Here is a 24,772-nt window from a genome sequence, read left to right as displayed (position 1 = left end):
TCATTACAATTGATCGTGAGCTTTTCACTCCCTTAGAACTTTCGTATAAACCTGTAAACCAGTGATGAACTGATTCGCCCATCTCCTTAAGCCTTACAAGTTTGATGGTGATTAGGTGCTACTGTCATATTTCGTGCATACGAAAATCACGCAGCGACCATTTTGCCAATTTCAAATCTATAGAAAAAAGCCACTTCCTACGCACAATTCTACTGACATCAACAGACGTTGCTAGGTGTATGTGACAAATGGCACTCGCAGCATGATGTTACCAAGATTCTCATCATTGTGACTTGGTTTACAACTGTCGTATTGTATGATAGCAGGTAAATTCAAGAGGTGACATTAAACTGTATACTTTAGAAAAACTTGTTGAAGCAGGTAATTCTTGGATTTTTTTGACAAAGGCAAAATATTTTTAAAAAATATTTGACACAAGGGTAGTTTAATATATGCTCTTTTAAAATACAGGGTTATTACAAATGATTGAAGCGATTTCACAGCTCTACAATAACTTTATTATTTGAGATATTTTCACAATGCTTTGCACACACATACAAAAACTCAAAAAGTTTTTTTAGGCATTCACAAATGTTCGATATGTGCCCCTTTAGTGATTCGGCAGACATCAAGCCGATAATCAAGTTCCTCCCACACTCGGCGCAGCATGTCCCCATCAATGAGTTCGAAAGCATCGTTGATGCGAGCTCGCAGTTCTGGCATGTTTCTTGGTAGAGGAGGTTTAAACACTGAATCTTTCACATAACCCGACAGAAAGAAATCGCATGGGGTTAAGTCGGGAGAGCGTGGAGGCCATGGCATGAATTGCTGATCATGATCTCCACCACGACCGATCCATCGGTTTTCCAATCTCCTGTTTAAGAACTGCGGAACATCACGATGGTAGTGCGGTGGAGCACCATCCTGTTGAAAGATGAAGTCGGTGCTGTCGGTCTCCAGTTGTGGCATGAGCCAATTTTCCAGCATGTCCAGATACACGTGTTCAACAGTTTCTTCGCTCACTGCAGGCCGACCCGTTGATTTCCCCTTACAGAGGCATCCAGAAGCTTTAAATTGCGCATACCATCGCCGAATGGAGTTAGCAGTTGGTGGATCTTTGTTGAACTTTGTCCTGAAGTGTCGTTGCACTGTTATGACTGACTGATGTGAGTGCATTTCAAACACGACATACGCTTTCTCGGCTCCTGTCACCATTTTGTCTCACTGCGCTCTCGAGCGCTCTGGCGGCAGAAACCTGAAGTGCGGCTTCAGCCGAACAAAACTTTACGAGTTTTTCTACGTATCTGTAGTGTGTCGTGACCATATGTCAATGAATGGAGCTACAGTTAATTTATGAAATCGCTTCAATCATTTGTAATAGCCCTGTACATATACGAAATTTTCAACTTTCTGAAAAGGATTTTCAGTTTGTCATGGGTCTACTAATACGAGGCCAGCACCCAATATTTGAAGAAAATAACATACACTGAGGTGATAAAAGTCATTGGATACCTTCTAACATCGTGTCGGACATCCTTTTGCCCGGCGTAGTGCTCAGCTCGACGTGGCATGGACTCAACAAGTCGTTTGAGGTCCCCTGCAAAAATGTTCAGCCATGCTGTCTCTATAGCGGTCTATAATTGGGATAGTGTTGCAAGTCCACACCGTTACTGATCCACCACCAGCTTGCACAGTGCCTTGGGACCATAGCTTCGTGGGGTCTGCGCTACACTCCAATCTTACTATCAGCTCTTACCAACCGAAATCGGGTCCCATCTGAACAGGCCACTGTTTTCCAGTCGTCTATGGTCCAACCCATATGGTCACAAACCCAGGAGAGGCGCTGCAGTCGATATCGTGTAGTTAGGAAAAGCACTTGCGTCGGTCGTCTGGTACCACAGCCAATAACGCCGCATTTTCCAACGGATACTTTTGTTGTACGTCCCACTTTGATTTCTGCGGTTATTTCTTGCAGTGTTGCTTTTCTGATAGCACTTGGCAATCCTACGCCAACGTCACTGCTCTCTCTCGTTAAGAGAAGCCCGTCGGCCACTGGGTTGTCCGTGCTGAGGGGTAATGCCTGAAATTTGGTATTCTCGACACATTCTTGACACTGTAGACAGCGGAATATTCAATTCCGTAACGATTTCCGAAGTGCAGTGTCCCATGTGTCTGGCGTCAACTACCAATTCGCGCCCAGAGTATGTTAATTCCGATCGTTCGGGCATATGCGCGTCGGAAATCTTTTCACACGAATCGCCTGAGTACAAATGACAGCTTTGGTTATGTTTTGCTATTTTATACCTGGAACACGTGAGGCAATACTGACCTTACGACTTATCTTAGAAGAAAGATTAAGGAAAGGCAAACCTACGTTTCTAGCATTTGTAGACTTAGAGAAAGCTTTTGACAATGTTGACTGGAATACTCTCTTTCAGATTCTAAAGGTGGCAGGGGTAAAATACAGGGAGCGAAAGGCTATTTACAATTTGTACAGAAACCAGATGGCAGTTATAAGAGCCGAGGGACATGAAAGGGAAGCAGTGGTTGGGAAGGGAGTAAGACACGGTTGTAGCCTCTCCCCGATGTTATTCAATCTGTATATTGAGCAAGCAGTAAAGGAAACAAAAGAAAAATTCGGAGTAGGTATTAAAATCCATGGAGAAGAAATAAAAACTTTGAGGTTCGCTGATGACATTGTAATTCTGTCACAGACAGCAAAGGACTTGGAAGAGCAGTTGAACGGAATGGATGGTGTCTTGAAGGGAGGATATAAGATGAACATCAACTAAAGCAAAACGAGGATAATGGAATGTAGTCGAATTAAGTCGGGTGTTGTTGAGGGTATTAGATTAGGAAATGAGACACTTAAAGTAGTAAAGGAGTTTTGCTATTTGGGGAGCAAAATAACTGATGATGGTCGAAGTAGAGAGGATATAAAATGTAGACTGGTAATGGCAAGGAAAGCGTTTCTGAAGAAGAGAAATTTGTTAAAATCGAGTATAGATTTAAGTGTCAGGAAGTCATTTCTGAAATTATTTGTATGGAGTGTAGCCATGTATGGAAGCGAAACATGGACGGTAAATAGTTTGGACAAAATGAGAATAGAAGCTTTCGAAATGTGGTGCTACAGAAGAATGCTGAAGATTAGATGGGTAGATAACGTAACTAATGAGGAAGTATTGAATAGGATTGGGGAGAAGAGAAGTTTGTGGCACAACTTGACCAGAAGAAGGGATCGGTTGGTAGGACATGTTCTGAGGCATCAAGGGATCACCAATTTAGTATTGGAGGGCAGCGTGGAGGGTAAAAATCGTAGAGGGAGACCAAGAGATGAATACACTAAACAGATTCAGAAGGATGTAGGTTGCAGTAGGTACTGGGAGATGAAGAAGCTTGCACAGGATAAAGTAGCATGGAGAGCTGCATCAAACCAGTCTCAGGACTGAAGACCACAACAGCAACAACAACCTCCTGTACGCGACGCTACCGCCATCTGTATATGAGCATATCGCTATTCCGTGACTTCTGTCTCCTTAGTGTACACTGTGCGGAATTAGTATTTAATTTAGGGGCGACGAGACACTTCAACAAGAACGACAAACAACAGGATTAGCGTTGCCACAACTCAACAAATAGCCTCTAGTCCCCTAATGTTACATCAACGGCCGTCCCAACTGGCCATGGTTGATTGGCTAATGGAGATGGGTGCCTTCAATAACTGCTTATACAACATTACTGATTTACGTAACTTATTAATAATAGTTCACTGAAAAACAAGTCTTAAAACACTACATTGAAAGGCTGGTTAAATAATTGTTCCTTTGATTAATCAGGTAATAAATTCTCAACCAATAACAGTTGCAATCAACATCACTTCCAAATAAAAACTTACAGACTCGTAATGGTAGAAAGGTACCTTACTAACTTAAAAATTCACTTTCATTTAAAACGCAGAAATAAAAACTCACAGTTAGCATATCTGTTAGATTCTACACTACTGGCCATTAAAATTACTACACCAATAAGAAATGCAGATGATAAACGGGTATTCATTGGACAAATATATTATCCTAGAACTGACATGTGATTACATTTTCACGCAATTTGGGTGCATAGATCCTGAGAAATCAGCACCCAGAACAACCACCCCTGGCTGTAATAACGGCCTTGATACACCTGGGCATTGAGTCAAACAGAGCTTGGATGGAGTGTAGGGGTACAGCTGCCCATGCAGCTTCAACACGATACCACAGTTCATCAAGAGTAGTGACTAGCGTATTGTGACGTGCCAGTTGCTCGGCCACCATTCGCCAGACGTTTTCAGTTGGTGAGAGATATGGAGAATGTGCTGGCCAGGGCAGCAGTCAAACGAACATTTTCTATATCCAGAAAGGGCCGTACAGGACCTCCAACATTCTGTCGTGCATTATCCTGCTGAAATGTAGGGTCTCGCAGGGATCGAATGAAGGGTAGAGCCTCGGGTCGTAACACATCTGAAATGTAACGTCCACTGTTCAAAGTGCCGTCAGTGCGAACAAGAGGTGACCGAGACGTGTAACCAATGGCACCCCATCCATCACGCCGGGTGATACGCCAGTATGGCGATGATGAATTCACACGCTTCCAATGTGCGTTCACCGCGATGTCGCCAAACACGGATGCGACCATCATGATGCTAAAAAACAGAACCTGGATTCATCCGAAAAAATATCTTGCCATTCGTGCAGCCAGGTTCGTCGTTGAGTACACCATCGCAGGCGCTCCTGTCTGTGATGCAGAGTCAAGGGTAACCGCAGCTATGGTCTCCGAGCTGATAGTCCATGCTGCTGCAAACGTCGTCGAACTGTTCGTACAGATTCCATATTCTGCTAACAGTCATTGGATCTCGACCAACGCGAGCAGCAATGTCGTGATACGATAAACCGCAATCGCGATAGGCTACAATCCGACCTTTATCAAAGTCGGAAACGTGATGGTACGCATTTCTCCTCCTTACACGAGGCATCACAACAACGTTTCACCAGGCAACGCTGGTCAACTGCTGTTTGTGTATGAGAAATCGGTTGGTAACTTTTCTCATGTCAGCACGTTGTAGGTGTCACTACCGGCTCCAACCTCGTGTGAATGCTCTGAAAAGCTAATCATTTGCATATCACAGCATCTTCTTCCTGTCGGTTAAATTTCGCGTCTGTAGCACGTCATCTTCCTGGTGTAGCAATTTTAATGGCCAATAGTGTATTATTTATAACCCACTGAACTACAGCGCAGAACAGACAATTTCAAATCTGTCCAATGAGTAATCCTGATAACAGAAAATTATGCTCACCAATAAGAAATATAATAACTTTATGACGACGCCCATCCGGCATTGGCCACACTTTTACACAATCGTTAATTTCGTTGAAAAGTTAAGTAAACTAACACTGCAGAAGTCACTGAAAGTTAATACACGTACCGTATTCCACTGCTTTCTTCTCCAATATCATGACATCCTTACTGTGGGCGAACATGCTACAGCATAGCGTGTTCAGGATGGGCCCCCGCTGTCCTGTTTATCTGCCGTGGCAAAACACCCACAAACGACATCGGCGACAGCTCGCCGTAAACTGCGTCCATACAATTGCAGAGCCCACGGCTTATCGTTCCACAGCAGCGTTGAATTCCCAAGCGTCTCGGTTTCACCACCAGCTCATTTCGACAGGCCGGCCGAGGTGGCCGAGCGGTTCTAGGCGCTTCAGTCTGGAACCGCGCGACCGCTACGGTCGCAGGTTCGAATCCTGCCTCGGGCATGGATGTGTGTGCTGTCCTTAGGTTAGTTAGGTTTAAGTAGTTCTAAGTTCTAGGGGACTGATGACCTCAGATGTTAAGTCCCATAGTGCTCAGAGCCATTTGAACCATTTTTCATTTCGACAGAGTGGCAAAATTATTAACTCACAATTCGGACCATCCGGACCCCAACACTCTGCCGTTCTGTCTTCCTCGCTCGGTACGCTCCAGCCCTCCTCTCCTCGTCGCCAGCGGGCCCTCGGCGCCCCAGTATCTCTGGCGATGCCAATATCGACCTTAACACAATCGTGCCGAAAATCGGTACAACACTGCCTGACAAAGAAAGTGAAGCGCCCAGAACGGGTCGAGAAAACGAAATAAAACTTCGCGGATTGAGCAGGTATGTGATGTTATTGCAGTGATTATAAAATCGTACCAAATTTAAAAGGACTTGTCAGTTTTAGCCCCCTTATCAGTATGATGTTGCACCCTCTCTAGACTGGTCCCATCCACTAATACGGTTGGGAAGGTTGTCATAAAGCTGTTGTTTGGCAAAATAACCCACAAGTGTTGTAACTGGTCCTTGACATCCTCGATACTAGCACTGGGATGGAACTGACACGCTGGTTGGTCCCACATATGTTCTATCGGGGTAGATCTGGGAATCTTATTGGCCATGGGTGTACCTCAGCATCACGCAGACAGTTCATAGAGATTAGTATTATGTGTGGATGAGCAAATAGCACCACGATAGGGTTGCTCTAGAGGTAGCACACGAGGATGCAAATTGTCCGTGACGTACTGCTGTGTTCCCTCACTCACTACCAGCAGATCAAATGGCTCTGAGCACTATGGGACTTAACTTCTGAGGTCATCAGTCCCCTAGAACTTAGAACTACTTAAACCTAACTAACCTAAGGACATGACGCGCATTCATGCCCGAGGCACGATTCGAACCTGCGACCGTAGCGGTCGCGCGGTTCCAGACTGTAGCTCCTAGAACCGCTCGGCCTCTTCGGCCGGCTACTACCAGCAGTGACCTGAAGACATGCCCCACGCCATGACACCAGGAGTAATAACGCTGTGCTTCTCCAAAACATTGGAAACCTCTCCCCAGAACACCGCCGTACTCCCTGGCGATTGTTATCCGAGTTACAGCAGAACATCGCTGGACACAATGCAGTGCCATCTATCAGCAGTCCATGCTTCTCGAACACACTACTATTCCAAACGCAGGCTTGTATGTTGTTGTGTTAAATGCTGCATACACACGGGGCGGTAATTCCATAGTCTGGCTGCTGTAAGTCTCCTACCGACGGTGTGGGATGACACAGAATGTTGCAAGGAGTCCATTACTTGTTCTCAGATGGCAGGGGTATTTATGTGATGTGGTTGTTTGGCGCTCAATACAGTGATCTTCCATGGTGGTGGTCAGACGTGGTCGACTGGAGCGTTGACGATGAGTATGCATGTCCTCACGTTCCCATACAGTCCAACATCTGGCCACTGTCACATCCGAAAGCCCCACAAATTTTGATATTTCACGATTAGAGTAGCCAGCCAAATGGGGACCCACAATGTGACCTCTTTCAAACTCTGTTAGGCGCTGATAACGCCATCTCACACGAGTATGCGGCATCTCCGTGTCCTTCACAGTGATCAGGCAACGTCTCACGTTATTCACGCCCCTTGTATATCCTACCAGATCTGGTAACAGCACTAAACACGAACAATATTAATGCTCTCTGTCAGGGAGAGTTGCAATTCTAGCCACTTACACACTCGGACCTGGTGTTCTGCGAGCTTCATTTTTTTTTGTTAGACAGTGTACTTATTTTACAATACGTAAACTCTACGCTAAGTAAACGAGTGGATCGTAGAGAGCCACGAAGCTTTATGAGGAATTGTTGTAGTATATGCAGATATAGATGCCGTGGCAACATTGTAAGTCGTGACACAGAGATACGAAATCAATGTTTACTAGGAAGCTGACGATGGACCGTGGGTAATGCCATGGGTGAAGTACCTCTGCTGGTAGCACACAGAGCAGCAATACAAGGCGTGATGCCGTTGTGAGGCAGTACAGGATGCGCACCGCATTACATGCTGTAGACCAGGCCGTCCAGCATGTCTGGCGATAACCCTTTCCTTCGGCCGAAACTTCCCATGCACTTTCAATCGGATGTAAATTAGTGGAGCTGGTTATTCTAGATGCGTGCGTGGATGTACTCATCCGAGAGACCAGCCCTGTGTGCATATGATGCTTAAGACGAAAACCAAGCCCACATCCTCCACTTCTGGAACCAGTATACCTCTGCAAGGTGTCATCTTTACAGATCTGCTGCTACAATAACACTAGGAAACTATTGCAAACTGCGAGCTAGATGAACGGAAGACAAGGATCACTTTCCAAGCTAAAACTAGCATTCTTGCGTGAACAGGACACTTTCCCAATGTTCCTAGATGTTCACGGGGGCAACACAATGCATCCACCGAAACAGTCTGTGTCTTTGTACAAGGGGAAGGCATATGGCGGCTCTCCGAACAGTATGAGCAATCTCTCGAAGCAATCGAGGCAGTCAAACGTGCGTTTACACCTATGCAACTTTCCGTGCGCACTAGGTACTCGCTGCCGTTGCGCGAAGGGTAAAGTGGACGTATGCAAAGGCCCGAAGTCACGCATGCTTTTGCTCGCACTAGCCAATTTGCGCAGGCTCTCCCAATCTCTGTCGGGGAAAAACGTGCAACAGTCCGTTTAGGGCTTTGTTTCACTACACCCTACTGTTAAACGATTTAGTTTTCCGTGCACATTCTAATTTGTCTTCGCGTTTACGCTTTGGCCGAATGTTACAACGAGAAACACATGGAATTTGACGAGCATTATCACGTATTGTCTTGTTTTTGCTTCGTTAACTCGGCGAATTATAAAGACAGAGTGAAACTAAACGACTGCCTACAATTCCTCACGAGTAAGAACAACCGAGAAACAACAAAAGCAAGTCTGAAGAAAATAAGAAGCCTTCGTTGGTACTTCCAACGGGTACCTTTCGAAGAAAAGGAATGATTTTGGTGACCTTGGTGTGCCAAAACCGTCTTGGTTCCTTTAGGGGCGGCTTTGGTTTATAAGTAGTTTGTGTCGACGATAGAAAATAAAGGAACACTGGTACCGTGCTCTCAACTGAAATAACTGCTGACACTGTTTTATGGGTACTGCAGAACAGCGTGTTTGTTGTCCAAAACCCCGAAACAGTGCGACACCCAACCACTCTTCTCTAGTGTTTGGAGGCTGAAGGTAAACAAAAAACAAACAAAAACTGGAAAACATACATACACAGACAGAGACACACACACACACACACACACACACACACACACACACACACACACACACACACACACACACACACCAAAACTAAAGCCCGTGATGGGATTTGACTGACGTACATGTGAACGGAAATGTGTTATCCTTTCAGGGCTTCCATTTTGTATACCCTTACAGTGCTACATGATCAGAAATAAACTCATATGTGCATATTGTGGAACTATCGAATGTAAATCCTAAAAGTCAAATATATGTTTCGTTTTCCAGAAAGAAGAAATTTTAAGCGCTCATCAAGTTACTTAATGTAGTTTTCTACGGATTTCAGCAGGTCCTGGAAAACTGGGACGATGTTAAATTTCGATGCAATAGATTCCTTAAACTGGAACTTCAAGCAGGGGTAATTGTCTCCGGTAGCAAGGATTGGAAGTGTCAGAGCTAACAGTGTCGCCACAGTATAACGTTTCCGCATTTTGCATTTACCTTCGTCATAAGAAGCCCAGCAGGATGACGTATTACGGGTACAATTATTAATGAGAATACTGTTGCCACCCGGGTAGCTGTGTTCGCGGTGTGTGCGGTAGGCCGGGCGCATAGTGCAGGAGAGTAGTGCAGAATACGCCCGGAGGCGTTAATGACACAGCGGTATCTGTAACAACATTTATTTTCCAGGATGAGTTTACGTATTGTAAACTCATCCTGGAAAATAAATATTGTTACAGATACCAAAAATGGCTCTGAGTACTATGGGACTTAACATCTATGGTCATCAGTCCCCTAGAACTACTTAAACCTAACTAACCTAAGGACAGCACACAACACCCAGCCATCACGAGGCAGAGAAAATCCCTGACCCCGCCGGGAATCGAACCCGGGAACCTGGGCGTGGGAAGCGAGAACGCTACCGCACGACCACGAGATGCGGGCTTACAGATACCGCTGTGTCATTAACGCCTCCGGCTAAGTAAACGAATGGATCGTAGAGAGCCATGTGAGGAATTGTGATAGTATATGCAGATATAGATGCCGTGGCAACATTGTAAGTCGTGACACAGAGATACGAAAACAATGTTTCCTAGGAAGCTGACGATGGACCGTGGGTAATGCCATGGGTGAAGTACCTCTGCTGGTAGCACACAGAGCAGCAATGCAAGGCGTGATGCCGTTGTGAGGAAGTGCAGGATGCGCAACGCATCACATGCTGTAGAAATGTTTAGTGAATGAACTGGAAGTGGGGTGTAGCAAAGCTAATGCAGTGAGCGCTCAGCTACGATCTACTCTCTTCTGCAAGAAGGAAGTCAGTACCAAGACTAAGTTATCTGTGCACCGTTCAATCTTTCGACCAACTTTGTTGTATGGGAGCGAAAGCTGGGTGGATTCAGGTTACCTTATCAACAAGGTTGAGGTTCCGGATATGAAAGTAGCTAGGATGATTGCAGGTACTAATAGATGGCAACAATGGCAGGAGGGTGTCCACAATGAGGAAATCAAAGAAAAACTGGGAATGAACTTTATAGATGTAGCAGTCAGGGCGAACACGCTTAGATGGTGGGGTCATGTTACACACATGGGAGAAGCAAGGCTACCCAAGAGACTCATGGGTTCAGCAGTAGAGGATAGGAGGAGTCGGGGCAGACCAAGGAGAAGGTACCTGGATTCGGTTATGAATGATTTTGAAGTAATAGGTTTAACATCAGAAGAGGCACCAATGTTAGCACTGAATAGGGGATCATGGAGGAATTTTATAAGGGGGGCTATGCTCCAGACTGAACACTGAAAGGCATAATCAGTCTTAAATGATGATGATGATGATCAGTTTACAGTGTTACAAAGTGTCTCAGTGCGTCGGACGGTGGCAGGGTATAAGCATGAGCCACGAAGAAGTGCTGATACGTCCCATCAGTGAGTCGTGACGTCAGACCTGCGGCAGACTGCAGTGCCGGCGGCGGCGTGGGGCGCGGCGGCGGCGTGGGGCGCGTAGGCTCGTCACCTCATTCGAAACTTAGGCTGCGAACGTCCAGACCTTCAACATAAGAGACCTAAATTAACCCTCACGCGCCACTTTAGGGACATTTAAAACACACAAACACACACACAGAACAAACATTTACTCAAAAACACGCACACAAACCAAAACACAATATTCATAAACCCCCGAGCGCATTCCTAGAAGTCAGACGGGCACAGCCCAGTGGTACTTCATTACAAAAGTGCAAACAGACAGCCGGTGCCCATCCAGAAGACGTGCAGTACGGTACGGCCCACACCTCAGCGCTCTCGTAGACAGCCCGTCACGGGCTCAGGTGAGAGCAGCTGACTGTGTGGTTCGGGATGTCGTTTGTCATGAAGACTGGGCGCTGGTCAGCCATCGTGGACCAACCAGGTGTTCGCGAGTCGGTCAGGTGGCTGCGCAAACACACCACGCCTGGACGGAGTGGACAGGACAGATTGTTGTTCATGTATCAGTGACCCTCAGTGCAGGAATGTTGGCCACACACCAGGCAGAAACAACGAAACAAACATGCCAAATTTAAACAGAAGCAAAATCCCCAAGATTGGCGATCTTTTACAGAAGCTCGAAATTTAGCGCAGATTTCAATGCGAGATGCTTATAACAGTTTCCACAACGAAACTTTGTCTCGAAAACTGGCAGAAAAAACAAAGAGATTCTCGTCGTATGTGAAGTATGTTAGCGGCAAGAAACAATCAATGCCTTCTCTGCGCGATAGCAATGGAGATACTATCGAAGACAGTGCTGCCAAAGCAGATTTACTAAACACAGCCTTCCGAAATGCCTTCACAAAAGAAGGCGAAGTAAATATTCCAGAATTCCAGAATTGGTAAGGCAGGTGCCAGGTTGAGATTCATTGGGAGGGTCCTTAGCAAATGTAGTCCATCAACAAAGGAGGTGGCTTACAAAACACTCGTTCGACCTATACTTGAGTATTGCTCATCAGTGTGGGATCCGTACCAGGTCGAGTTGACAGAGGAGATAGAGAAGATCCAAAGAAGAGCGGCGCGTTTCATCACAGGGTTATTTGGTAAGCATGATAGCGTTACGGAGATGTTTAGCAAACTCAAGTGGCAGACTCTGCAAGAGAGGCGCTCTGCATCGCGGTGTAGCTTGCTGTTCAGGTTTCGAGAGGGTGCGTTTCTGGATGAGGTATCGAATATATTGCTTCCCCCTCCTTATACCTCCCGAGGAGATCACGAATGTAAAATTAGAGAGAATCGAGCGCGCATGGAGGCCTTCCGGCAGTCGTTCCTCCTGCGAACCATACGCGACTGGAACAGAAAAGGGAGGTAATGACAGTGGCACGTAAAGTGCCCTCCGCCACACACCGTTGCGTGGCTTGCGGAGTATAAATGTAGATGTAGGTGTATGTTAGTAGCAAGAAACAATCAATGCCTTCTGTGCGTGATAGCAATGGAGATACTACCGAAGGCAGTGCTGCCAAAACAGAGTTACTAAACACAGCCTTCCGAAACGCCTTCACAAAAGAATTCGAATCGAGAACAGCTGCCAACATGAGTAACGTAGAAGTAAATATCCTCGGAATAGTAAAGCAACTTAAATCACTTAATAAAAGCAAGTCTTCTGGTCCAGACTGTATACTAATTACGTTCCTTTCGGAGCATGCTGATGCATTAGCTCCATACTTAACAATCATATACAACCATTCGCTCGAAGAAAGATCCGTACCCAAAGACTGGAAAGTTGCACAGGTCACACCAATATTCAAGAAAGGCAGTAGGACTAATCCACTAAATTACAGGCCCATATCGTTAACGTCGATATGCAGCAGGATTTTGGAACATACATTGTGTTCGAACATTATGAATTACCTCGAAGAAAACGGTCTATTGACACACTGTCAACATGGGTTTAGAAATCATCGTTCCTGTGAAAAACAACTTGCTCTTTATTTACGTGAAGTGTTGAGTGCTATTGACAAGGGATTTCAGATCGATTCCGTATTTCTGGATTTTTGGAAAGCTTTTGACACTGAACCACACAAGCGGCTCGTAGTGAAATTGCTTGCTTATGGAATATCGACTCAGTTACGTGACAGGATTCTTGATTTCCCGTCAGAGAGGTCACAGTTCGTAGTAATTGACGGAAAGACATCGAGTAAAACAGAAGTGATTTCTGGCGTTCCCCAAGGTAGTGCTATAGGCCCTTTGCTGTTCCTTATCTATATAAACGATTTGGGAGACAATCTGAGCAGCCGTCTTCAGTTGTTTGCAAATCACGCTGTCGTTTATCGACTAATAAAGTCATCAGAAGATCCAAACAAACTGCAAAACGATTTAGAGAAGATTTCTGGCGTTCCGCAAGGTAGTGCTATAGGCCCTTTGCTGTTCCTTATCTATATAAACGATTTAGGAGACAATCTGAGCAGCCGTCTTCAGTTGTTTGCAAATCACGCTGTCGTTTATCGACTAATAAAGTCATCAGAAGATCCAAACAAACTGCAAAACGATTTAGAAAAGGTATCTAAATGATCCGAAAAGTGGCAGTTGACCCTACATAACGAAAAGTGTGAGGTCATCCACATGAGTGTTAAAAGGAATTCGTTAAACTTCGGTTACACGATAAATCAGTCTAATCTAAAAGCCGTAAATTCAACTAAATACCTAGGTATTACAATTACGAACAACTTAAATTGGAATGAACACATAGATAATGTTGTGGGGAAGGCTAACCAAAGACTGCGTTTTTTTGGCAGCACACTTAGAAAATGTAACATACCTACTAAGGAGACTGCCTACACTACGCTTGTCCGCCCTCTTTTAGAATACCGCAGCGCGGTATGGGATCCTTACCAGATAGGACTGACGGAGTACATCGAAAAAGTTCAAAGGAAGGCAGCACGTTTTGTATTATCGGGAAATATGGGAGAGAGTGTCACAGAAATGATACCGGATTTGGGGTGGACATCATTAAAAGAAAGGCGTTTTTCGTTGCGACGGAATCTTCTCACGAAATTCCAATCACCAACTTTCTTATCCGAATGCGAAAATATTTTGTTGCCACCGATCTACATAGGGAGGAACGATCACCACGATAAAATAAGGGAAATCAGAGCTCGCACGGAAAGATATAGGTGTTCGTTCTTTCCGCGCACTATACGAGATTGGAATAATAAAATGGTTCAAATGGCTCTGAGCACTATGGGACTTAACATCTGTGGTCATCAGTCCCCTAGAACTTAGAACTACTTAAACCTAACTAACCTAAGGACATCACACACATCCATGCCCGAGGCAGGATTCGAACCTGCGACCGGAGCGGTCACGCGGTTCCAGACTGAAGCGCCTTTAACCGCACGGCCACACCGGCCGGCTATTGGAATAATAGAGGATTGTGAAGGTGGTTCGATTAACCCTCTGCCAGGCACTTAAATGTGATGTAGATGTAGGCCTTCTCATCCGCGATGTCCCACTAGGCAGCACTGGCAGGCCACGGCTGTTGTTTGCATCAAGTTGGTTGCATAGCAGACAGACCACCATCGATCAGCTTGTCGTGGCTTCACTGCAACTCAATACATCACCTTTCTCTGTGGTTAAAGTGATGCGGACGGAATGGCAGCACAGCTGTCCGTGCCATTGATCTCCAAAAGAGCAGAGGCTGCGCCTTTGACGAGATGGCTCTGGGTGCGACATCGAATTGACCCTCATTTATTGGTCTCATCAGCAGTTCTTGCCTCGCTACGGTAGTTCAATAATTATTCTGTAGCATTTGACTACTGCAGTGACAACCTGACGCTGAAGTGACGTAGTGTTACTTCCTACCATCCTGTTACGTAGGGCTGAGGCGTTTGTGCTTCTGCTTCCCTCGCTCAGAGGTTGTGTGGCAATGCTCACTTGGTGCCCTGTCTTCCACTACATAGGCGGTACGCCTTGTTGAACTTCCGATTCGCACACCGGCTCTGATCTAGCCTTCTGAGCTTCGAGCTTGCCTAGTAGAACTTTAATATTTTTAGGCATCTACAACGAAACTACTCCGTGGTGCAGCAATACTCCTTGCCATCAGTCTCTCTACCCCCACACTCACACATGTGTACCTCAAAAGATATCAATGATCCCATTACTTGCACTTTGTCTGCGATTTCATCGTCGTCTCAAGATATACCAGCTATGGTGACAGTTGCTGCTAGAAAAGCACTCGTCTAGGTTACTGGATCAGAGTGAAAGCCTTGCACAACTTTATGCTTTAAACTGTGAGTTCATAAGAGACTAAGGCTCCGTTCCTTACTGTCCTGAAACATTACCCCTTTGTATGAAATCTGACCCATAAGTGAATAAACGCAAACCAACTACCTTTCTTTTTTTTAATTTCGTAGTAGCAACAACTTTTTAATAGATGATGTTTAAATGTTCAGATGTGTGTGAAACCTTATGGGACTTAACTGCTAAGGTCATCAGTCCCTAAGCTTACACACTACTTAACCTAAATTATCCTAAGGACAAACACACACACCCATGCCCGAGGGAGGACTCGAACCTCCGCCGGGACCAGCCGCACAGTCCAAACTTTTTAATACTGCAACCGAATAATTAAACATGGGCTTCACATGAGTTACATCAACACAAAACTGAAACTGTACTCCCCACAACAGATCTCTGGCAGCTGCGTACATCTTACAAAATGGCTCTGAGCACTATGGGACTTAACATCTATGGTCATCAGTTCCTTAGAACTTAGAACTACTTAAACCTAACTAACCTAAGGACAGCACACAACACCCAGCCATCACGAGGCAGAGAAAATCCCTGACCCCGCCGGGAATCGGACCCGGGAACCCGGGCGTGGGAAGCGAGAACGCTACCACACGACCACGAGATGCGGGCGTACATCTTACACTGAAGAGCCAAAGGAACTGGTAAACCTGCATAATATCGTGTTGGGTCCCCGCACGTTCCAGAAGTGCCACAGCACGACGTGGCATGGACTTGACTAATGTGTGAAGTAGTGCTGAAGGGAATTGACACCACGAACCTTGCACGGCTGTCCATAAATCATTAAGAGTACGAGGAGGTAGAGACCTCTTCTGAACGGCACGGTTCAAGGCATCCCAGATATGCTCAATAATGTTCGTACCTCAGGAATTTGGTGGCTAGCGGAAATGTTTAAACTCAGAAGAGTGTTCCACGAGCAATTCTGTAGCAATCCTGGACGTGTGGGGTGTCGTATTGTTCTGCTGGAAATGCCTACGTCAGTCGGAATGCACAATGGACATGAATGGATGCAGGTGACCAGACAGGATGCTTACGTACGAGTCACCTGCCAGAGTCGCGTCTAGGCGTATCAGGGGTCCCACATCACTCCAACTGCACACGCCACACACCGTTACAGAGCCTCCACCACCTGAAATAGTCCCCTGCTGGTATGGATTCATGAGGTTGTCTCCATACCCGTACACGTCCGTCCGCTCGATACAATTTGAAGCGAGACTCGTCCGACCAGCAACTTGTTTCCAGTCATAAACCGTCCAATGTCGGTGTTGACGGGCCCAGGTGAGGCGTAAAGCTTTGTGACGTGCAGTCATCAAAGGTACACGAGTGGGCCTTCGACTCCGAAAGCCCATATCGATGATGTTTCGTTGAATGGTTCGTACGCTGATACTAGTTGATAGCCCAGCAATGAAATCTGTTGCAATTTGCGGAAGGGCTGCACTTCCGTCAAGCTGAACGATTCTCTGCAGTCGTCGTTGGTCCCTTTCTTGCAGTATCCTTTTCCGACCGCAGCGATGTCGGAGGTTTGATGTTTTACCGGATTCCTGATATTCACGATACACTTGTGAAATGGTCGTACGGGAAAATCCCCACTTCATCGCTACATCGGAGATGCTGTGTCCCATCGCTCGTGCGCCAACTGTAACACCACGTTCAAACTCACTTCAGTCTTGATAACCTGCCACTGCAGCAGCAGTAACCGAGCTAACAACTGTGCCAGACACTTGATGTCGTATATAGGCTTTGCCAAACGTAGCGCCGTACTCTGCCTGTTTACATATCTCTGTATTTGAATACGCATGCCTATACCAGTTTCTTTCGCCCTTCTGTGTATATGCACGATGGCGTGCTGAAGAGTAATAACTCCGATTTTTCCATTCTGTTCTCAATACCGGTTGAGATAGTACATGTCATGCAAACTACTCCGTCGACTTTCCCACTTTGCATATGCAAGCTGCAACCATCTGTCGCTATAGGTCTCCGAATTTTAGTGTGTGACATGGCGGTATGTGACGTAACTACGACGGTATGTGAGAAATAGCGTCCTGCAATCGAGTTTCGAATTCGAAGAGTTCACAAGGAGTACCCTCCCCTTCAACGCGACAATGCCAGACCACACACGAACACTGCGACATCTGCAACAATCCGCCGCCTAGGCTTCACCGTCATCGATCAAACTCCATACAGTCCCGACTTGGCCCCATCCAGTTTTCATCTGTTTCCAGTACTTTAAAAACACCTTCGAGGATTTCACTTTGATACTGTTGAAGCGGTGCAAATAGAGGTGAGGTGTGGCTGCATCAACAAACTCAAACATTCAATAGTGCTGTATCAAAAAACTGGTCTCTCGTAGGGAGAAATGTGTTAGTCGTCAGGGTGATTGTGTTGAGAAATACATGGTTATTACCAATGATTGAAGCGATTTCACAGCTCTACAATAACTTTATTATTTGAGATATTTTCACAATGCTTTGCACACACATACAAAAACTCAAAAAGTTTTTTTAGGCATTCACAAATGTTCGATATGTGCCCCTTTAGTGATTTGGCAGACATCAAGCCGATAATCAAGTTCCTCCCACACTCGGCGCAGCATGTCCCCATCAATGAGTTCGAAAGCATCGTTGATGCGAGCTCGCAGTTCTGGCACGTTTCTTGGTAGAGGAGGTTTAAACACTGAACCTTTCACATAACCCCACAGAAAGAAATCGCATGGGGTTAAGTCAGGAGAGCGTGGAGGCCATGACATGAATTGCTGATCATGATCTCCACCACGACCGATCCATCGGTTTTCCAATCCCCTGTTTAAGAAATGCCGAACATCATGATGGAAGTGCGGCGGAGCACCATCCTCTTGAAAGATGAAGTCGGCGCTGTCGGTCTCCAGTTGTGGCATGAGCCAATTTTCCAGCATGTCCAGATACACGTGTCCTGTAACGTTTTTTTCGCAGAAGAAAAAGGGGCCGTAAATTTTAAACCGTGAGATTGCACAAAACACGTTAACTTTTGGTGAACTGCGAATTTGCTGCACGAATGCGTGAGGATTCTCTACCGCCCAGATTCGCACATTGTGTCTGTTCACTTCACCATTAAGAAAAAATGTTGCTTCATCACTGAAAACAAGTTTCGCACTGAACGCATCCTCTTCCATGAGCTGTTGCAACCGCGCCGAAAATTCAAAGCGTTTGACTTTGTCATCGGGTGTCAGGGCTTGTAGCAATTGTAAACGGTAAGGCTTCTGCTTTAGCCTTTTCCGTAAGATTTTCCAAACCGTCGGCTGTGGTACGTTTAGATCCCTGCTTGCTTTATTCGTCGACTTCCGCGGGCTACGCGTAAAACTTGCCCGCACGCGTTCAACCGTTTCTTCGCTCACTGCAGGCCGACCCGTTGATTTCCCCTTACAGAGGCATCCAGAAGCTTTAAACTGCGCATACCATCGCCGAATGAAGTTAGCAGTTGGTGGATCTTTGTTGAACTTCGTCCTGAAGTGTCGTTGCACTGTTATGACTGACTGATGTGAGTGCATTTCAAGCACGATATACGCTTTCTCGGCTCCTGTCGCCATTTTGTCTCACTGCGCTCTCGAGCGCTCTGGCGGCAGAAACCTGAAGTGCGGCTTCAGCCGAACAAAACTTTATGAGTTTTTCTACGTATCTGTAGTGTGTCGTGACCATATGTCAATGAATGGAGCTACAGTGAATTTATGAAATCGCTTCAATCATTTGTAATAGCCCTGTATATAGGTAGACATGAAAAATAGAAGTGTAATGTTAATAACATTTGTTGTATTTAAAAAGCATTAAGAGTTCAAACATAAAATATTCGTGTCCATTACTCTTCAGTGCACCTTCGTAGATGTAATTCGTGCGATGCAAATGTGTTTGCAGTTTGTATCCTTCAATGCCTAGTAAGGTCTGAGATAGTATGATAACGAAAGTATCTGTCCCTGCAAACACCAGTCTGGAAGTTCACCCGATCTTAACTGAATAGCTGAAAGTTTCAGTTAAATAAAAATCTCATCACTGTTCACTGTTGAAGACAGTTTATTCTGTCTCGGCTTTAAAATTAGTTACGGAGACCGTATTACGTCCGAAACGTTAGCTATAAGAAAAAAACTCAGAGCAGTGAGAAATAAGTTCACAGAAATCTCAGATTATATGAAGACTTAATACACTGTTCAGAAACTGAATACAATATATCGTGTTGTATATTTGTATATACAACTCTCATTCGGCGGATCACGTGTTTTTACATAACGATGCACATACAAAAGACAAAGAAAATCATCATATATTTATATTAAAGACCAAAATATTATGTGATGAATGGAAGAGCAACGAGACGAACAACCTGAATGATGGGATCAGTGAATAAAAGTTGTTCTAACAAAGGTGTGATCTCGAACTATCTCGCGGAAAGAAATCTACTATTTCACAAACTGAAAAGACACTTAACGTACAATCATATAAGCAAGCAGCCAGCAACTGTCTCACCATAATCCAGAAAATGTTGCTTCAATGTGACTATTTCATTATCACAAGACAAAGCGTCTGTACTAAACACATCAGCACATCCTCATGTCACCATGCGGAAGCCGCTGACCATACGGCCACGCTAAAGCATTCTACTGCCAAGCGTAAAGCTAACGTCAAAGTTCAGGTGACTCCTTGAGACATGAAATCACAGTCGTCCTCCAAAGACAGGCAACCCCAGTAGATGGAGAAGTGACTACAGATTCTTTGAAACAGACAAGTGGCTACCGACGCGCGCATGAAACACGACATGAAACGTCTCTGACAGGGTACGACTTTCAAGGGTGCGTGGTTCTATATAGGTGTGAATGGAATCACGCATGCCCACGTGCTGAGGTAGAGGGTTTCCATCTACATGCATGCCTCTTCTTGCGTGTGAAGCAAGTACAGGCAGACGCTGACCAGGCGCAAGGCGTACAGTTGTATAATGCGGGATGAGCGACCCAGAGGCTGCCACGAGGTTTCTAGCCAGCGCGTGTGCTGTGTTGTTGGACGTCTACAGATATTTACGGCAAGATAACAATGCTAGTGTTGGGATGTAGCACACGGTCGACGTTACACACACTGCGTTTTATGCCTTCTTTCTCGGTGCTTTTTTTTCCACGGTCGTAAAGTGACGCCACAGGCAACATTGAACGCCTGGCATACATCTCGATGACTGTGGCTAGCCTCCAACCTCTCAACTGTCCGAGCACGCATACTGTCACCCACGCTGTGCCATCCTGCTTCCCAACGATTAGAATAGTGTGTGCCAAACGCACACGTCATGCAGTCAGAACTACAGTACGCAAGCTCTCTGCTCACACATACATAACGGAATGAGGAGGTTGGCGTGATCACAGCACAGGACTAGGATTCGGATTGATCGGGGTTCAGATTCTCTTTCGGCAATCCAGAATTAGGTTTTCCGTGGTTTTCCTAAATCAGTTACGACGAATGACAGAATGGTTCCTTTGAGCTACTCGAGCTTGTGCTCCGTATCTAATGTGTTCGTAGCGACGTAACTTTAAACCTTGATTTTCCTCCACTTTACATTTTTCGTTGCAGCACAGTTTCCTACAGGAATGACGTTTATGTCATCTGTGTTCGCGTTATTCCACCAGAGTTATAACCAGACTAGGGCGCCACTAAACACTGTTACTTTGCTGACCTCGAAGCTCGTTTCTCTTACGGTCATGAGTATAATTCAGCACGTATTAGTAGCCCCTGATACAATATTATGATCGCTGATCATATGATTATGGTCGCCACTGTAGCGTAATCGGACCAAAAAAAAAAAAAAAAGTAATGTGTATACGAAACCAGGCAACCAGCGATTGATCATATTATCACTTCTGACAACAGGAAATTAATCTGCGTCGACGTTCTTGCAATTTGCTTTCCTGTTTCTGTGGTAGCTAAAAGCATAGATGGAACTGTTAGAAAAAAAGCCAAATGTTCTATAGCGTCATCGTCTATATTATTAATGGAAATGATGCACTCTAACGTCGAAACTTGCATACGTGTATCGTCAGCATCACAGTTCGCGCTATAATTTTTAATCAACTCGCGCCATATTTTTTAATCTGCACATTAGTTGCATGAAAACTAGTTATCGACAGTCTTGTAAAAAGGCCAGTACTCTTACAATTTTGCGTATCAGTCGTCTAACAAACGATTACCGAATCGAATCTAAGAAATTTTACCGAATAAAATTACATAAAAAAGAAATCGCTAAATATCCTCCGACAGTTCTCTAACGAAGTCAGGCTTTGACATAAAATAAATATCATGCAGTGACAAAGTTGATTACGACCCCTATTACATCGCACCTCACAGAATTCACAACAATTATGAAAAGGATATAGAGAAAGCTGCAATAAAATAACACTTACATCTATTCAGGTCATCAGTTACATAACAAAATCGACCTCAACAAGGAGGCTTTCTACACAACACATAATAGTTACTGCTGGATTCTGTAATGAGGCATAATCGTCGTAAAATTTTAATTTGAGATTTCCATTTCAAATAAAAAAAATTTTTGCATCACCCCAGTTCCCAGAACTCCTGAAGATAGATGCTGACTGTGGATATTTCATCATAGACACAGTCCCTTTGACTGTTCAGGGATGTCACTAACCCCTCCCCCCCTCCCCAAAGATGTAGCAACCATGCATGAGCAGCGCCTATTAGACGGAGAGGGTCCGACAGCCGATTAGTTCCAGTCATTCCACCAGGAAGGAGGTACACGGCTCGTGTTGTCTGTAGTTCAACCATGCCTAGACAATCAATACCATTAATACCGCCGTTCAATCGCGTCCGCATTGTTACTTTGCGCCAGGAATGACTTTCAAAAAGGGAAGTGTCCAGGCGCCTTCGAGTGAACCAAAGCGACGTTGTTCGGACATGAAGGAGATAGAGAGAAACAGGAACTGTCGATGACATGCTTTGCTCAGGCCGCCCAAGGGCTACTACTGCAGTGGATGACCGCTACCTACGGATTATGGCTTGGAGGAACCCTGACAGCAACACCACCATGTTGAATAATGCTTTTCGTGCAGCCACAGGACGTCGTGTTACGACTCAAAATGTACGCAATAGGCTGCATGATGCGCAACTTCGCTCCCGACGTCCATGGCGAGGTTCATCACTGCAACCACGGCAACATGCCGAATGGACCGCTCAGGATTGGCATCACGTTCTCTTCACCGACGAGTGTCGCATATGCCTTCAACCAGACAATCGTCGGAGATATGTTTGGAGGTAACCCAGTCAGGCTGAACGCCTTAGACGCACTGTCCAGCGAGTGCAGCAAGGTGGAGGTTCCCTGCTGTTTTGGGGTGGCATTATGTTGGGCCGACATACGCTGGTGGTCATGGAAGGCACTGTAACGGCTGTACGGTACGTGAATGCCATTCTCCGACCGATAATGCAACCATATCGGCAGCATATTGGCGAGGCATTCGTCTTCATGGACGACAATTCGCGCCCCCATCTTGCACTTCTTGTGAATCACTTCCTTCAGGATAACTACATCGCTTGGCTAGAGTGGCCAGCATGTTCTCCAAACACGAACCCTATCGAACATACCTGGGATAGATTGAAAAGGGCTGGCCGAACGGTTCTAGGCGCTACAGTCTGGAACTGCGTCACCGCTACAGTCGCAGGTTCGAATCCTGCCTCGGGCATGGATGTGTGTGATGTCCTTAGGTTAGTTAGGTTTAAGTAGTTCTAAGTTCTAGGGGACTGATGACCTCAGCAGTTAAGTCCCATAGTTCTCAGAGACATTTGAACCACTTGAAAAGGGCTGTTTATGGATGATGTGGCCCAGCAAACACTCTGAGGGATCTAGGCCGAATCGCCGTTGAGGAGTGGGACAATCGGGACCAATAGTGCCTTGATGAACTTGTGGATAGTATACCACGACGAATACAGGCCTGCATCAATGCAGTAGGACGTGCTACTGGGTATTAGAGGTACAGGTGTGTACAGCAATCTGGACCAAAATCAAATGTGTGTGAAATCTTACGGGACTTAACTGCTAAGGTCATCAGTCCCTAAGCTTACACACTACTTAACCTAAATTATCCTAAGGACAAACACACACACTCATGCCCGAGGGAGGACTCGAACCTCCGCCGGGATCAGCCGCAGAGTCCATGACTGCAGCGCCTTAGACCGAATCTGGACCACCACCTCTGAAGGTCTGGCTGTATGGTGGTACAACATGCAATGTATGGTTTTCATGAGCAATAAAAAGGGCGGAAAATATGCTTATGTTGATCTTTATACCAATTTCCTGTACCGGTTACGGTACTCTGGGAACCGAGTTGATGCAAAACTTTTTTTGATGTGTGTAAATGTTATGTATCGTATGTTAATATTAGAAAGTAAGCTATTACTGTTAGGAACAAAACAATTTATTTTTACTAAAGTGAAACTATGGATTTTCAAGATTCAATGAAAACTGGAATTTGAGTTCAGATGAATAATTTTTCCAACAACCGAGGATGGAGGAAGACAGACTCTCTTTGCTGAAAAAAGACACTCTTTGAATGAAAAGAGTGGAGGTTCTTACAATTCTAAATAAAGTCAGCTTAATCGATGCTGTTCCACGCCTATTGCGACTAGGGTTTCCACCTGTACTTTACAATAAAGTATTGTACGTTATTTCGGGCACCTGTCCTCTATACTTGTATGAGAACAATAAAGTACCTGAAAATTCACTGACGGAAAAAAATCGCAGAACGAAGAAAAGGTTGTGCGACGTAAACGAAAGTTGGTAGGCGTGTTTCTGCATCTGAAAGACGATATCTAATTCGATTTTGCTCCAGTCACATAACAGTGGCGCTAGAAGCTCCACTACGAGGTTGCGGATCAGGTTTGTATTAAATGCACGCTGTAACAGTCGTGAGCGTTAGTACCCTTTGATATTAGACGTGGTAGTTAATATTAGTCAAGAATGCCTGTAAGGCTACAAAGACGCCATTATCAAAACCTCACTCAGTTTGAAGGAGGTCGTGTAGCAGGGCTACGAGAAGTTGGATGTTCCTTCTGCGATACTGCAGAAAGACTTGGCAATAATATAGCCACTGTGCATGATTGCTGGCATCGGTGGTCACGATATTGCACGGTCTCAAGAATGACGAGAATGTACGGTCGCAAGAAGACCGGGCACCGGATGGCCTCGTGGCATTACCGAGAGGGAGGACCATCGTTTTCGGCGTATGGCTTTGGCGCATCGTACTGCATCTGCAGCGGCAATTTTGGCAGCAGTTGGCACCACAGTGACACAAAGAACTGTTACAAATAGGTTACTTCAAGTACAGCTCCGAGCCAGGCGTCCTGTAGTGTCAATTCCAGTGACTCCAATGATGATGATGATGATGATGATGTTTGGTTTGTGGGGCGCTCAACTGCGTGGTTATCA

The 24,772-nt window shown here is 45.4% G+C and overlaps 1 protein-coding gene across 1 annotated transcript in view; it reads left to right on the top strand.

Annotated features, from left to right (window-relative positions):
* LOC126183787 (SET and MYND domain-containing protein 4-like) overlaps positions 1–24,772 on the top strand; it is a 187,201-nt gene that overhangs the window by 55,499 nt on the left and 106,930 nt on the right. The gene's annotated exons all lie outside the window — the stretch shown is intronic.

This window comes from Schistocerca cancellata, chromosome 4, assembly GCF_023864275.1.
Source record: "Schistocerca cancellata isolate TAMUIC-IGC-003103 chromosome 4, iqSchCanc2.1, whole genome shotgun sequence".
NCBI lineage: Eukaryota > Metazoa > Arthropoda > Insecta > Orthoptera > Acrididae > Schistocerca > Schistocerca cancellata.
Note: the sequence above shows the minus strand (reverse complement) of the source record. Positions and strands in the feature narration are given on the sequence as shown.